The sequence below is a fragment of the Palaemon carinicauda genome, chromosome 12 (genome assembly GCF_036898095.1).
Source record: "Palaemon carinicauda isolate YSFRI2023 chromosome 12, ASM3689809v2, whole genome shotgun sequence".
Classification (NCBI taxonomy): Eukaryota; Metazoa; Arthropoda; class Malacostraca; order Decapoda; family Palaemonidae; genus Palaemon; species Palaemon carinicauda.
Window position 1 is genome coordinate 113,664,326 of NC_090736.1, and position 17,500 is coordinate 113,681,825.

The window sequence follows — 17,500 nt, forward strand, 5'->3', positions numbered from 1 at the left end:
GTATTGAATAATGTTTGAGAGAAAATACACTATTTTTATATACCATGTGCTTTAGAAGATTCCTGAAAAGCCTAGTGATAGATCTTATCCTTTTTTTATTCCCTGCACAAAGGGTGGGCGGTGGTAGGTGACAGAGAGTTGTCGCACTGTGTGTGAGAGTTGGCTGAAGGCTCGTTTCATCTCCTGAAACTTCTTATCTAGTTTTTAACCCTTACACTATTAGGCCGACCCACAAGCTTCAAGATCCTCTTGGATCTGGGTCATTCTGGAAGTAGCTAAGTTTCATATAAAGTAGAAATCTGGGTTGCATAGGGCAGAGAGTGAATCCAAGCCTTAAGTTATAGCTATCTCCTCTCTCTCTCTCTCTCTCTCTCTCTCTCTCTCTTTCTCTCTCTCTCTCTTTCTCTCTCTCTCTCTCTCTCTCTCTCTCTCTCTTAATGCAGTGCATTGAATTGACGGGTGTTTGTAAACATAGTGAGTACTTATAGTTTTTGTAACTTGCCTTGTAGTAAGGTGAAAGGTATTGGTATGGTGACTGGTTATCTATTTTTTTTAATTAACAAACTTAAACAATGTATTCAGATTTAGCATTTCAAACACACCCCCCCCCCAAAAAAAAAAAAATTGTATAATTTTCATAACTGATATTTTTTTTGTCTTAGTGTAAGGTTCCTTTAAATTCAATATTCTAAGTCAAGTGTCTATAATTTTCAGATTGTAGCATTTTAATGTTGATATAAGTTTTTCAGACTTAATAAATCGAGTGATTTATTAGTTTTTATGTAGATTCTTTCAGAATGTTGTAATTTATAGAGAATATATTTTTATTTGTAATGAGTGTATTATTCTAATCACCATTGTTTAAATTCGTATTTTCTAGCATTCTGTTAAAATTTGTAGTAAGAGTAGTTTTAAATAAGCCTTAAGAATAATTACCCAGTTTTGTTTGAGTGTGCTCAAGAGGCCTTAGAATATTCAGTGTTTTAGACATTGGTGTCTGGGAGTTATTTAACGGTGACAGCACCATATATATATATATATATATATATATATATATATATATATATATATATATATATATATATATATATATATATATATATATATATATATATATATATATATATATATATATATATATATATATATATATTTGGGCTCAAGCCATATAATCCTGATGGAAGTTCCTAAAGTGGCTTCCTAAGGGATATATGTTACTACAGTAATATTCCCAGAGAGGGAAACCTTCAGGTCCCAAATTTCTAACTACTGGAGCGAATATCCTTAAATTTTTTCTCTAGGATATCGCATAATATCAGAGGACGTATTCTTGACACGCCACATAGCAATCTGCACCCCTAATAGCGTTTACGCTTTGAGGGGGACATGGCAGAATAGAAAGGAAGCCGTATCAAGGTTACATTCCGAATTAACTAACGATTTCGCTCAGTGATGTTCCCTGTTAATCTAACTTTTCGATCGATTTTCAAGGATTATTATTATGTATTCTCCTACTTCTTTCGCCATTGGAAAGTTGAGTATTGGGTCTTTACAATGAGTAAGTTTTAGCTCCTGTTTTACAGTAAAATTAGATTCATTTATTGTGTTTAGAAGCTAAGCCTGATACCGGAGGCACCATGGGCGCTGTCGTTCGTTAGGCAAGTGTTATTTAGTTAGTAAAAGGACTTACTGGTTTTTGAATAGCATTAATTATTTAATTAATTAATTATGTAGGCTATTTAGGCAAATTATACTCTTAAAGATATTTATAATGTGCATTATTTTCCATTCTTTGTCGATTGTATAGTTAGAGTTTCGGTAAGTGAGGTAACTGAGGTCTCGTCTCGCTTAGGTAACCTAACCTAGGTGTTTTAATATATGTTCAGACATTTCAATGGTTACTCTTGTGTATTGTTCTTTCAATCCATGTAGAGATAGTTATCTCCTAGAATTAGATGAAACATTACACGTCTCCAAAAAGGGAATTTAAGGGTAATCCCTCCTTCCCTCTGAGCGTAGCATTAAGCTAGAACCGTAATCGGCCTATAATTTTTAATTCAGGCATGACTATCCTACAATTTTTCTGCTCTTCCCCAGTAACCGCAGATGCAGGTTTTTAGGTTTGGTCAGAACCTCAGGCTATTTGGTCTGTGGTCGGTGGCTGACTAGCAAGGTGAATAAATTCCTTTGCTAGGTTAGGCTACCGACCTTCTCACTGTGGCTTGGCAGACTAGTCCTGTCTGCCAGTCCTGGGCCGGCAGACCCTAAGCTGAGGAATAGAATTCTTCTACTGCTTAGCGGACATTGGCACTAGAACCCTGTTCCATTATTGTTTAGAGGTGGCGGCGAGGGTGCTACTAACTTCTATATTGTATTAGTCTAACCCTAGGCTAGGGAATAGAATTCTTTAGCCACACGGGATATTTCTAATACAGGAACGGAGTTTCGTTAGGTGAGGTAGAACAGGCTATACGGCCGGCTCCTTCCGTACCTTATACACGACCCTCTTTTCCCTCCCTTTCTATCCCTTTATGTTGGCTGCTTACTACAACCTTACTGTTGCCGGTGGGTTGCCGTGGCCGACCAGACTCCCCCTATACAGCCGTTGTCAGGCTGCCAGTAGCTATATTAGCGGCAGGCAGCCATGACAGCTGCCGGCCAGCAGTCATGATAACTGCAAGCTGGCAGTCATGACAGTTGCTGGCCAGCAGCCATGACAGCTGCTGGCCAGCAGTCATGACAGCTGCCGGCCGGCGGCTGCTGGTCATGTTAACTGTGAGTGGGAAGTTCCTTCTATCACCAAGGTCCTTCAGTTCTCCCTTGGACTACTAGCCACAGCTTCTGTGTCCGGGGTGCTGCCAGCTAGGCAGATAGGTGCTGACTCAACCGGCAGCACGACGACTGTGCCGGCCGGCAGTGCTGGCCGACAGTGTAAAGGCGAGACCCTGCCGGCGACAGTACTGTTGCTGGATGGAAGCTTGTATGTTACATTCTCCTCTTCCATTTGAACTTTCTTTTTGGAGAAAGGTAGTAGAATTACTTTTATATCATTATTTACTCTATACATACAGTGTATTAGGCAGCCTTTTCTCCATGCTATCTCTCTCTCTTTTAGCTAGCAGGCTGGCTGTGCCGGGAATAGCTAGCTATGCCGACGACATGCCGCCTGAATTACAATATATGTTTATACAGGTAGTCGGTATATTTTAAGTATAGGATATACTGCAGATAGAAAGCTACCGTATATATTATACTAGTAGTGATTTCCAGTATATCTTGAGTATCCCTACCCAAGTGTTTGTTGAACCCAATCTCATATTAAGAGAATATAATTTCTTCAATATTATGATTAGAAAACAGTTTTCAGATTACCCTGCAATGTTAAAATTTCTATGGGCTGGAGATTACACTCCTAACCCTTAAAGGGCAGAGCCTTTATCCTTGAGTGTCCTTGATCAGGAAACTCAATGAGTTAATATTGTAAGGGAGGCGACAGCAAATAGATTGGATGGGATACACAAATATATGTCTTTATTTTTCCCCAGTCCAGTTGGTGTCATGTCAGCTGGACCGTGCCGTCAGATGCTTGCCATAAAGGCAGCACACTAGCTGGATTACACTCTATATAACTATACAGTAGCCAGTAATTTGCAATATCGAAAACTGCAAATAGAAAACTACAGTACAATTATACAGTAGTTATTTCTAACATATCATGGGTATCCTTGTGCGAGCTTCTGCTGGTATCGCTCTTATATTGAAGGAATAGTATTTCTTCATTATGCTGATTAAGAAATCAGTTATCCTTACCCCACAGTGTTAAGAATAAAAGGGATAGTGAATTATACACTTCTCTACTCCTAGGGGTGAGAACTCTTTTAGTTGGAGGTCCTTTAATAAATGAATCTCCTCACATTTAATACTGAGGGGAGGTAACAGCATTTGCTTGCAGAGGATACACAAGTATGTGTCTCCTACTATCCCTTTATAGCTTGCTATCCTAAGCTATTTTGTTAAAGTACGACTTTGATATATTGTTTATCGGTGATATAATCAATCGTACACTCATTCTTGTTTCCTTTCTTTACAGGAGGAACACCAGATATCATGTGTTACAGTCTTCTACAACACTAAGAGTAAGTGTTTTTACGGTCATAATACATGCAGGTTTCATGCCCCCTGCAATACTTTTTCCAAACCCCTACATTATTGGAACCCGCAGGCTTGCAAGGTATGTCGGACCCTAATGTCCGAAGGATTCGAGAATCCCAAGTCTATAAAGACTAAGGATGCAGTTCGATACAATTCACGCAACTGGGTGACAGGCTTCCAGAAAATCTTTCCGGGACCTTACCTGCCTTATGACAGGAGGATTAGGATGCTATTTTCAACAGCAAGTAAGGAAATAGTCGTACCCCAGACACGAGGTTCATCTCCCGATGGCCAGATAGCCTTTGGGAAGGAGGGAAGAAAACGCCCATGGGAAGAAGGGGAGAATGTGGGGTTGGAATTGTTTCCGTCTATGCCAGCTCTAGAACCAGCGACATCGGTATCTCCGCCTTCTATCCCTCTATTAGATGGAATGGATTAGTTATGGGCCCAAGTGAAAAATCTAATAGAAAACTTGCGCAAACAGGACGAAAAGCAGGAAGCGAAATGCAAGGTAGACCCTTGTAAAGCTCCACTTGTCGCTCCCCAGGGGTCATACAAACAACCCATAGATCAAGACCTTCCGACGTGCTTCAAAACCAATCCCTGGAGGTTTGCAGAGCTGATGCCGATTTTAAACGGCAACATCTACATCTCGGAGAAGATGGGTGTAGTTCCTTTAGACAAAATCCAGTTTTGCCAAGCTTTGACGCTTTCCCTAAATCTTTTGTTCGACTGAAGTATAAACCAATGTCAAGAAAAGGAACGGAATCAAAGGAGGTTATGATTCTCGACCATGATAAAGCATAGGCTATCTTATCAAGTAGCATAAAAAAGGCAGGTTACTAGGTGTCGAAGGTATTCACACCAAGTAACAAGCACTCTTCCTTTCTTGCTCCGGCTTTAATTTCATCCCCCTTTATGGAGAAAGCATTTGAATATGTCTCCGAAGCCGTAGAGGCAGGTAGACCGTGTTCTGCACTCGAAAAGTGCGAGACTCTGTCACTAGCCTTTCCCAGACAGGAGAACAACGGAAAGGAAGCCCACTTAACCTTTTCAGTAGGAGGACTTGAGGCGGATGTCACCAGTCGACAATTTAAGGAAAATCTCCCTAAATTATCCGGGTTCCTCTTACATAATAAACAAGAGACAAAGGAGAGACTTGCAGCCTCCCCATCTTTACAAAACTACAGAGAGTTCTGCTCAATTCATCAAGATACCCCAGACATTGCTCAAGGTCTTAGCCAAAATACATATGGCTACCTTAGTAAAAGACCTTTACGCCTTTATAAAGGCTAGGAGAACATGTAGGGAGTTTTTGCTTGCTACCGCGATAGCGAAACACGTAACAAGGAAGCTAATATCTTCAAACATCTGGGGTAAAGACCTCTCCCCAGACGAGGTAGTCAGGAAAGGGATTAAGAACGCCACCACGGAGAAAGTAGGACTTTTCCAAAAGTGGGGCGTCCTTTCAAAAAGAAAGTATTCCACGGTTGTGGGTCCCCAACCTAAGAGGAAGACGGAAATGTCTAGAAATTTACTTTGGGCTCTTCAACAACATCCCACAGTTGCACTGACCACGCTGCCACAGGTAGGTGGTTGAAAATATAATCCTACTGATCAATCAAAGCATTGAGATGCCTCTGGTAGGAGGGAGGTTCCTTTAGGATTGCTGGATCTTCGATCCATGGGTCCATGGCCTAATCAAGATGGGACTAAGATGGGAGGTAGAGATGTCTCTACCACCATTTCCCCAACTCCTCCTATAATCCAAAACCCTCCTGGAGGATTTTATCTGAGAGCTCTAGAGCATACAGGTTGTAAAAAAACTATAGTCCATCGAATTTTGGGTGTCCACGAGAAGGACTCAAGAAAACTCAGTCATTCTGGACTTGTCACCACTCAACAAGTCCAAATAAAACAACGACTTCAGAATGTTAATCCATCTGAACATAAGGACCCTGTTGCAAAAAGGGATACTCGTAGTCTTGCCAGACCTGAAAGTCGTCTATTGGCAACTTCCAGTTAATCACCCCCTCCCCTCCTATATAGGATTCAAGTAACACAAGGTAACGTATTTCCTAGGAATGATACTTGTCGGACTAGACACAGTCTTAAATATCCTCACAAAACTAGCAGACAGTCATGCAATAATTTAGCCTAGGAAACATTCAGGCAACAATGTTCCTGGACGAGAGGCTAGGGTAGGCAGCCCCTGAGATGGCTGGTCTATGAACATCCAAGGAAATGCTCCGGTCCCCGGAACATCGCGGATGCAAGATAAAATTCAAGAAGTCTCGATTCTCTCCAGCTCAAGGGTTTCAATGGCGGAAAAACCATTGAAAACTGTGGTTACACCAACTCTCCTTTCCTTTGGGAATGAAAAAGGAGATTGCAAGGTCGGTCAAGAGAATCTGGTAATCAGTCATGTTCCCAAAACACGAACAGGGAGGAGCTCTTAACTCTCTCCAGTTCACAATAGACATAGACCTAGTGCTAAGAGCACTGCTGCAAGATGCGTTAAGAGTCTGGAGAAAATACGCATCAAATGCTCGAAGAGATCTAAAGAGACCGGTATCGGTCCTTTCTTAATCGCTTCCCTAATAAAAGTCAAAGCCCAAAGGTCCCAAGACCATGTTGGTCCTGTCATGAGTGGGGAAACTCTCTCCACACAGATCAGACTGCCTACGGCTGATCTGGGACTCCAAAGCGATAATGAGACACTGCAATCGATGATGCTATAGAACGTCTCATAAAGTCTAGGTGTAGTTAACCATTCCATCCCTAAAGGGATGGCACCTATCAGCAGTTCATGTATAATTGACCCTCAATGTGACAGTGGATGCTCTGCTTGGGCTCAAGCCGATAGAGTTAGAATGGTCAATGGACGCAGACCTATTCTCCCCTAAATGGGAACAAGTCCCTGAACTGCAGTCCGACCTCTTCATTACGAGTGTCGTCAAGGAACTACCTCGATACATACCCCCTAACGAGGATCCTTTAATAGAAATGATAGACATCATGTCTCTGGAATGGAAGGGATAGACTTAGGATTTCCAGTTAATCCCATCCAATCACCTGCTGAAGGTCCTCAACATGCTGAGATCCTTCCAGGGAGGAGTAGCTTTGTTGGCTCCCAAGTAGCCCGAGACCAATCTGTCCTCTTTGTGGGAGGAACGAAGGCTGAGGCTTTCCCTAGTTCTGAACCCAGGACTATTTCAGAAGGTTCAGAGATTAATTGCCTTCGATTTATCACATTGAACCCGATTTTCTTGCCCTAGCGGTTAGGAAAACCTTAGGGATCTCAAAAGGCAATATAGAATTCTAGAAAATAAAAGTCTAAGTCAACTAGAAGACAATATGAGTCATCATGGAAAAAGTGGGCTGTTTTCTTAAAAGAAAAAGGACCGGAAGAGATTTCAATGAACTTCTGTCTGTCCTTCTTTATCCATCTTCATAAACAAGGTCTGGCGGCCAACACGATAACTATGTGCAATTCAGCCTTGACTAGACCTCTTCTATATGCTTTTCAAGTGGATTTGGCGAATGAGATCTTTAATAAGATCCCGAAGGCATTTGCAATGCTTAGGCCTGCAGCGCCAACAAATCCCATCGCTTGGTCTTTGGACAAGGTCCTACATTATGCCTCATCCGTGAACAATGCAGATTGTTCGCTTAAGGATCTAACCCAAAAGGTTATTTTTCTTTTTGCCATAGCCTCAGGGGCTAGAGTTAGTGAAATAGTGGTCCTATCTAGAGATGAGGGCCACATTCAGTTCGCAGAAGCAGGAGAACTGAATCTGTTCCCTAATCCAACCTTTCTCGCTAAGAATGAGCTTCCCACTAAAAGTAGAATCTGCCCTCTGAAGGAAGATGTCTCTCTATGACCGGTAGAGTATCTAAAGGTCTATCTTCGTAGCACTTCAGACTTCCGCAGAGGTCAGCTCTTTAAAGATTAAACCTCTGGATCAAACTTATCCCTAAAAAAACTAAGGGCGAAGCTCACCTACTCTATTCGTAGAGCAGATCCTAACCGTACTCCAATAGGTCATGATAGGAGAAAAATTGCTTCATCACTGCTGAACTTCTTTCAGTATATGGACATTGAGCTTCTTCGTTCATACACCGGATGGAAATCATCCAGAGTGTTTTACAAACACTATGCAAAAAAGGCCCATGAACTAAAGCACTATGTAGTGGCGGTAGGTAGTATATTGAAACCTGCCCCCTAATTACTGTCATAAACAGTTAATTGCTTGGGACTTCGAATGTCCTCGCTAATATACTGGATGAGAATCATCGAGAGTGTTCTACAAACACTATGCTAAGCAGGTCCATGAACTGAAGCATTATGTGGTGACATCGCGTAGAGTATTTGCCCTGCCATCTAATTCTGCGATGAGCAGCTAATTGACTGGGACTGTCAATTAAAGGGAGAAGGGGTCATCTCTCTTAGTGTGACCTCTTTGAATAAGTGTTACCATGGTGACACCAACTCTGTTCAAAATCCCAGGTGTAGAATTATACAGATAGCAGTAGTGCCATGTGTACGTAGTGCACAGTGTCGATAGAAGGTAACCGGTACAGAAATTATGAAGAGAAATTTTATTATAAAATTTCTTCAATCTGACAGTGGCACTCATCATTTTTTTTTTCTCAAGAAAGAAATATAATCTCTGTACATGTTACATGCACAATTCCGTTATAATGCTACATTCGTTTTATTTGTTAATTCACTTTGTTATTTATCAAAAATAAATGTCTATTAGAATGTAATTGCCTCCTAATTCACCAGACAGTTGCATGATTAAAAGACCAGCGTATGTACTCTTCATATATATGTATGCTCACAAACAATGGATATAAGAAACACTGATAAGTATTCGGCAATCTACACAAACTACGAGACGGTTTGAATATTCATTATATACTTATGTTTTTTCATACAATATATGCTAACCTTGAGACTCTTTTTCTACTGTCTAGAATGACTCTTCCCTGTAGGGGCAGGAAGCACAAATATCGTGTATGATTAGTGATAATGACGTATAACAGTAACGTCATTTGTCTCGATTGGTCCAAATAATCATAGAAATGCTGTCCCAAGGTTAGGGCACTGATGAAAATGCACAGATACACTAATGCTCTGGTATGCTTCCAGCAGGACGAAATGGCTTGAGCAACAAAAACGGATTTTGAGCAAAGCAAAAATCAATTTTTGGGTGAGATCGCCATGTCGTCCTGATCGACCCACCCTTCTTTTATAAAAGAAAAGATCTTCAAAGTATCCCGCCCGAAGTACTGTATCTGTATCACCATGCTCAATGATACAAGGAATGTCCGCCTTCTTGGAGATAGGGCTGTTATGGTGATTAATAGTAGTACGAGAACTGGGGTAACCTTGATACGGCTTCCCTTCTATTCTGCCACGTCCCCCTTGAAGCCTAAACGCTATTAGGGGGGCAGATTGCTATGTGGCGTTTCAAGAGTACGTCCTCTGATAATATGGATTATCCTTTAGAGAAAATATAAGGATATTCGCTCCAATAGTTAGAATTTTGGGACCTGAAGGTTTAATTCTCTGGGAATATCACTGTAGTAACATATATCCCTTAGGAAGCTACTTTAGGAACTTCCATCAGGACACCATGGACATCCCACCCAAAAGTAGATTTTTCGCTCTGTTTAAAATCCGTTGTATATATATATATATATATATATATATATATATATATATATATATATATATATATATATATATATATATATATATATATATATATATATATATATTTATATATACATATATATATATATATATATATATATATATATATATATATATATATATATATATATATATATATATATATATATAATAATATATATATAATATTTTTCTCGTCTTCTCATGTTCAGGGGTTTCTTCAACTAGTCATTTGTCCCCATTTACCTCTATCCCTGTAATCCTCCTGTGTCACACATAACAAACTTCCTTCATATTGTCTCCCAATGAATCCATAAATCTCCTCCATTTAGTCTTTCCTTTCTTCCATGGCTAACAACCTCCTCCCTTCTATACAAGTGTCGTTACAACCGTAATTCTAATCTTTATATTTGGATATGTGAGTGCAAGGGATTAAATACATGTGAGCACAGCCCTCTGTATAACGGATGCTACTTAAAATTTACAGAACACTAGATCGGTAAATTAGGTGAACGTCAAGACAATATTGTCAGAAAAAAAATAGATAATTCATGTAGAAAAATGTAGATGAGTGAGATAAAATATAAATATTTTACTGAAAGTGTGAATCATACAGATAAAGGCTTTTTTTTATCCTTTTATTTTTGAATTAGATTATGTGGCAATTGACCTGTAAAGTTTGCAAAAAGCATTGATCATAAGGGAATAAAAATGCAAGCAAATGTGCAGGGAAAAACCTCAGAATTCGTAAAGAGACAATACTTTATTTCAAGTTTCATTCACTCTTTTGCACACCTTCTCACAAACAGTTGTGCTTTCACTGAACTGTATTAACCGGAAAATTGCAAAGAATATTCAACTCGTTCACTTTTTTGCAATTTTCTCCACTGTCCAAAATGCTTGTATATATATATATATATATATATATATATATATATATATATATATATATATATATATATATATATATATATATATATATAAATATATATATATATATATATATATATATATATATATATATATATATATATATATATATATATTATATATATATATATATATATATATATATATATATATATATATACATATATATATATGTGTGTGTGTGTGTGTGTGTGTGTGTGTGTGTGTGTGTGTGTGTGTGATGAAAAGCTGAGAAATGGAAAATCAGTATTTAGAAAAGGTGGAAGTAGCACTGACCAAATTTCCTTTTGAGACTTGTACAATAATGCGTAGAATATAGAAATCCCATTTTTATGACATATGTGGAATATGAAAAAGCATTTATTAATATGCACAAGCCAATTTTTAGGAAGGCTCTGTGTTATTATGGAATTCCTCTTGAATATGTAAATTTGATTAAGTCTCTCCATGAGCAAAGCAAGTACAAACGTAGTGTTAATTAAGTCTTATCAAATGAATTTCCAGTTTACAGCTGAGTACTCCAATAGAATGTCATATCACCTATGTTGTTTATCCTTTTCATGGATTTTGTAATACGTAGAACAGTCAGAGATGGTAGAGAAGGATTAGACTGGATTAGTGATAGGAATTTAGTGGACCTAGTGTACGCTGATGGTGCTATCCTTGTTAGCAGAACACCACAGGATTTGCGATGCTTGTTTAACAGAATACAAGGAATATCACATGAGGTTGGGCTAAAGATAATAAAAAAAAAACAACCGAGATGATGAGAACGGAGTATGGAATGGAAAAAAAAAATATATCATTTTAAGGAGAAAGGATTAATGATGTAGAATCTTTTAAGTATTTACGAACTGTGATCTCCTATACAAGTTCTTTAGAATTAGAGATTAGTGAAAGATTAAAAAAAGAAAATCAACAATGGCTAGGTTAAAAAAAAATTGGAAATCAAACCGCCTAATTTACATATAAAGATCAGACTATATTTTCAATTTAGTGAGATCGGTGTTACTTTATGGACCTGCATCATATTGGGAGTTAAACGGTTGGTCAGGATTATAAAATATACTATAAGAGAGGTTACTCGAGTGCCATATATTGCTGGGATCATGATGAGGGGTAGATTGAGATGATTTGAGGATGCTCTATGTACTCCCCAAGAGAGACTAGTTCACCAAACGTTCAGATGGGCTCCACAAGGAACTAGAAGATTTGAAAGACCCAGGCCTACATGACTAAAGACTATGCAGCGTGAAGTAGGAGATGTTGAATTGGGAAGAATTTGATTAAAAGCTTAAGATAGAGACGACTCAAGATATCTAACAGAGGCCCTTTGCATCAATAGACGTAGGAGAAGATGATGATATACTATATATATATATATATATATATATATATATATATATATATATATATATATATATATATATATATACATATATATATATATATATATATACATATATATATATATATATATATATATATATATATATATATATATATATATATATATATACATATATATATATATATATATATACATATATATATATATATATATATATATATATATATATATATATATATATATATATATATATATATATATATATATATATATATATATCTAAGTTTCAATTGTTTAAAACCATCTGTAACTATTCATGTGTCAATACGATTTGTTGGCTTTACAATATGTAGTAAATATCTCAGATATTTTGGACGAACGGTTCTGATAACCTGGTGGGTTATTGTACCAATTTTTAAACTCAATTATCACTTTAATAGACAGTCATTGTAAATTAATTAGTATAGACGTGATCCTTTTTCGAGGTGGGATACATTTTATCAGTCCTCTTCCTCTCTTATTCATGTTTTATAATTTCTTAAGTTATACTCTTGCGTAAATTGTAGTAGATGGAGTTACATGTCAATCCTGGCACTAAGAGTTCATGCAGGTACCTTTTTTTCTTTTATTAATAAAAACAACGTTACAGGGATGATAGCCAGAAGTTTTTACTGCATTATTCATTTGGGCATTGGAAAACAAGTTACATTCGAGAGATATGACCAGATCACGAACTTTACTATATACCAGGAGAGAATCGTTATTTATATTTAACTGAATATCTTACGCAGTTTTTCTGTTCCACAACAATAATCTTAGTTTTATTTTTATTCAATTTCAGTTTTTTGATTGTCATCAGTTCTCTAACACTATCAAGAATTCGGTTCAGAGTTTCAGTAGTGTCGTCTATATCATTTCCGAAGTAGTAAAATTTTGTATAATTTGCAAATAGTTTGAACTTCACACCATGCCTTTGTAGTATTCTCGATAGACCAGTAGTATAGATACAGAATAAGATTGGGCCCAGTACACTCCCCTGAGGTATCCCTCTGTATAAAGGTTCATATAACGAAGAAGAGTTTCCAATCTGCATATAGTAATGTCTGCAAACCAAGTAGCCTTTCAGGTATTCGAAGGATCGATCTTCAATACAGATAGACGAAGATGATCTAACAGTAGCTCATGCACAATAAAATACCACATTTATTTTAATCCAACATTTCCAGCATATCATTTACAACAAGACAGATGCCTATCGCCGTAGAGTAAAATTTTCTGTAAGCAGACTCGTTATCTGGCAAAACTTCTATGTTTTGTGAATGGCTAACTAGTTATTCAAGAATTGCGTATCCTAGTACTTTTGAAACAAAAAATAGATTCAAAATAAATCTATATGAATTCAATTCCTGATAATTCAGAGCACTTTTTCAGAAACGGTATGACAATAGCCATTTTCTCAGATTTGGGAAAGATACACTCATCGATGCTTTCTCATAATTATAACAACTAAACTCGAAAAGTTCTTTCTCCAGTTACTTCATATATTAGCATTGGATGGATCGCACAGTTAGTTCTGTTATCTCTCTTGATAATCCGGGTGATATCATACATTATGTTTTAAATATTGTAAATTTTATCTCGGTTCTGGTGTAGCATCAATCTGATGTTGAATATTTGCAAATGGCCCTGTATAATTTTCTAATTTGTTCTTAAAAAACGTAAAGAACACTAGTAAACTGTACTCCTCTGATAGCTTTTTTCCATTTACCTTCCACATCAAACCAATTAGGAGAAGACGGAACCCTTTTTTTTTCGCTTTTTTTGAGTCTTCGTGGATATTTCTCTTATAGTATTATTTCTCATTCCTAGTGGGTATATATATTGGCACATTGCAGTTTTGTATTCAACCCATGTACTTTCAGTTTTAAACCCATTCCACTTTCTTTCTCTACGACCTTTTTCCCTCTCTTTTTCTAAAGTCTCTTCATCAAACCAGGGAGATCGATCTTTTACAACTATATTTTTTTTCCATCATTGGGCTCATGGTATCATATACACTTTTACTCCCCCTATTATATCTAATCAAAAGGCAGTCAACACACATTGCTTCCAACAAACGTTGGTTATGATGATCACAGGGAATGCTGATAGCATCATCTATTTTCTTCGTAACTTCTTAAATCAAAGCAAAAGGAGAATAGGTTGATTTCTATCCAAACGCTATTTCCTTCACCACCGCATGTGTCTGTAGATGTGGTGTAGTCGTAATTAGTTTGTGCACTGGAAAGAAACCGCATTTCTCTTCGACATTTATATCAGATACAAGGTTATCAATTTCATCACTCAGTACTAGGTCTAATGTATGCCCAGTCAAAGTAGTGGCACAGTCAACAATTATTCACCAGTTGATGATTCCATTAATTCGCTAAATGTTGAGGCATCATGATTGGATGCGTCAAAAGACTGAAGTCTTCACAAATAACTGAATCATTTTTCTCCAATATAATACACTTAATGAGTACAATGAATTCTTCAAAGTAGATACTAGTCTTTGTTCTTGGAGGTTTGTATTGATACAATGGATTTTTTGGGGGGGGGGGGGCCGGGGGTAATTTTTTCTTTTAATTGTACTATTCTTTTTAACCTTTTGAGATTTGAGTAACCTTTATGAATGAAGAACCCGTCACACCCACCCTCTCTTGGAATGTGAAAGAAGACGTGTGTGTGTGGGTGTGGGTATTAAGGGTTCATTTCAGATAATGGTAGTATGTCCGGTTATTCCTCGTTTATCAATTCTCGAATTTGAGTAGTTTTATTTCCAACAGAACTCATATTTACCTAGCCACCGCTCATGACATTCTTAGAGTCCCTGGACAATATTTTCTACTAGCCTTTTCAGTTCCAAGCTATAAGCATTGCAATTTTTTGAGTTCATTGTGTGGGCATTTGGTTTGTTCAAGTTTATGCACTTTATACACTTTGACTACTACGAATGACTTTCTTTGGTAGGATTTTTTTTTCCAAACATTCCCCGCCTACTTTATCATCAGTATTAAATTTGCAACCTTTTTCATAATGTCCATACCTCTGACAGTGGTAGCAGGTGATCATGTGTTACCTATCAAGTATCTTATAAGTACCCCATTGCAATATAACTTTGTTACCGTTATCATCAATAGCCTTTCAAACTTAAAGATCACATTTCAACAAGTAGGGGGTAGTCCCACCTGAAGAACTTTTCATTAGTACCAGAATTATTTTCTGAATTTTTTTTTTCTTTTTTTTTATTTGATCCAAACAAAAATTTTTGTTAATCAAAATGTTTACTAATTTATCTTCACAATTGCATATTTTTTTTTTCTATTTTTATTTTTACATCAGTATTTTTATCGTCTTGGTAGGAATTTGTTTGCTGCTTGCTCTCTGATTTTTTCTGTCAGCAACGTTTCCAACAGCATTTCCTTTTGAAGTTGACCTCGTATTAAGAATTGAAATGCCTTGAAATGCATTTTCCTCTCCATTTTTCTCTCAATAACGTTAGTTTTAGCATTATTTTATTAAAGCTCCATTACTTTGTCAGCGTATGTAATTTTCTCTGGTTCTGAGTCCAACAGTGTTTGAAGTGTTGCCTTGATTAAATCCATATTCATCGCTAGATTATCAGCAATCTCAGTTAGGTCAGTGGTCTGGGTGGGATTTGCTGTGTGCGCTAAATTCATCAACTTACTTTTCCAATGCAACAATTCTCAAATCTTTCTCATTCGAAGCATAGTCTTTCAGTCGCATTGCCTCCTCCATTTTAACATATTGTATGTATCTTAGCTATTCTGGCTTAATTTAAATAGAATGGACATATAAAATTCAATTTTATTACGTTTTTACACCTAATATTTTTTCAATATAAACACATACTTCTTGATATCATAGCTTTTTACAGTCACTTCGTATACACGTTTTTGGGTCTCCCTCTGTATAACCATATTGTGGACAGCACAGGGATTCGGCCATAATGTACCTTTTACTTCCTACGTCAGTCTCTACATGAGATTAACTTGTTTTTTGTTCTCTCTCTCTCTCTCTCTCTCTCTCTCTCTCTCTCTCTCTCTCTCTCTCTCTCTCTCTCTCTCTCTCTCTCTCTCTACCATTTCATGAATGACAAACGTGAGCTAAAATTAAAAAAGAAAAAAAAATGCTAAAACGCGCCTAGGGAGAATGTTCAACAAATACAGTAATTTACAGTTACTGCAGGACAAAGTCCTCAGACACGCCGACATTAATATCAGGAATTTGAACGGTTTTCATCATAATGCTGGGCACTGCGGATTGATGATAGCTGAAAACTTTTGTTTGAGAACTCGAAGCAAACCCTTCTAGTATGTGTGACCCTGACTAGTAAAACCTTTTTCAACATGACAAAACACAAACCCTCTTACGACCGTAAATGCAAAGTTATATATATATATATATATATATATATATATATATATATATATATATATATATATATATATATATATATAAATATATATATATATATATAGTTGTATGTGTGTCTTTATATGTACACGTATTTATATATACAATCCATATACAGCATTTGGGCATTTGACTTACTGGATAATTTTACATTGAATCCTTCTTTGTTTACGGCTTATCCTACGTTTGCCTTCACAAATATAGAAAAGCCTGGCCTGAAGAATAATAATAATAATTATATTTTTCAGCCTACATGTTACCCTCGATCAGATCCTCATACACCTGTAAACACTGATATTACAAAACAAATTTCCTTCGCTCTTGGGGTTAACTATTACACTGAAATTGTCCAGTGGCTACTTTCCTCATGGTGAGGGGAGATAAGGCATTTTAGCTATGGTAAGCAGCTCCTCGGGGAGAAAAAACTCCAAAATCAAACCATTGATCTCTAGACTTTATCAGTGCCGTAGGCACACTATTCTTTGTTTCCAAATTTTCTTTCCACTCTAGACTATTTTCCATGTTAGAACCCTTGTGCTTATAACGTTTGCTTGTTCAAATAGAGTTGCTAAATACCAAGTGATAATATATATATATATATATATATATATATATATATATATATATATATATATATATATATATATATATATATATAATACACACACATATATATATATATAAATATATATATATATATATATATATATATATATATATATATATATATATATATATATATATATATATATATATATATATATATATATATATATATATATATACGTGTGTGTGTGGTGAAATACTGGGTTATTTACAACCACATATATTAACCTTTTAACTGTAAACCCTCGTGCACCAACTTCGCACGAGGCCAAGTTACATAA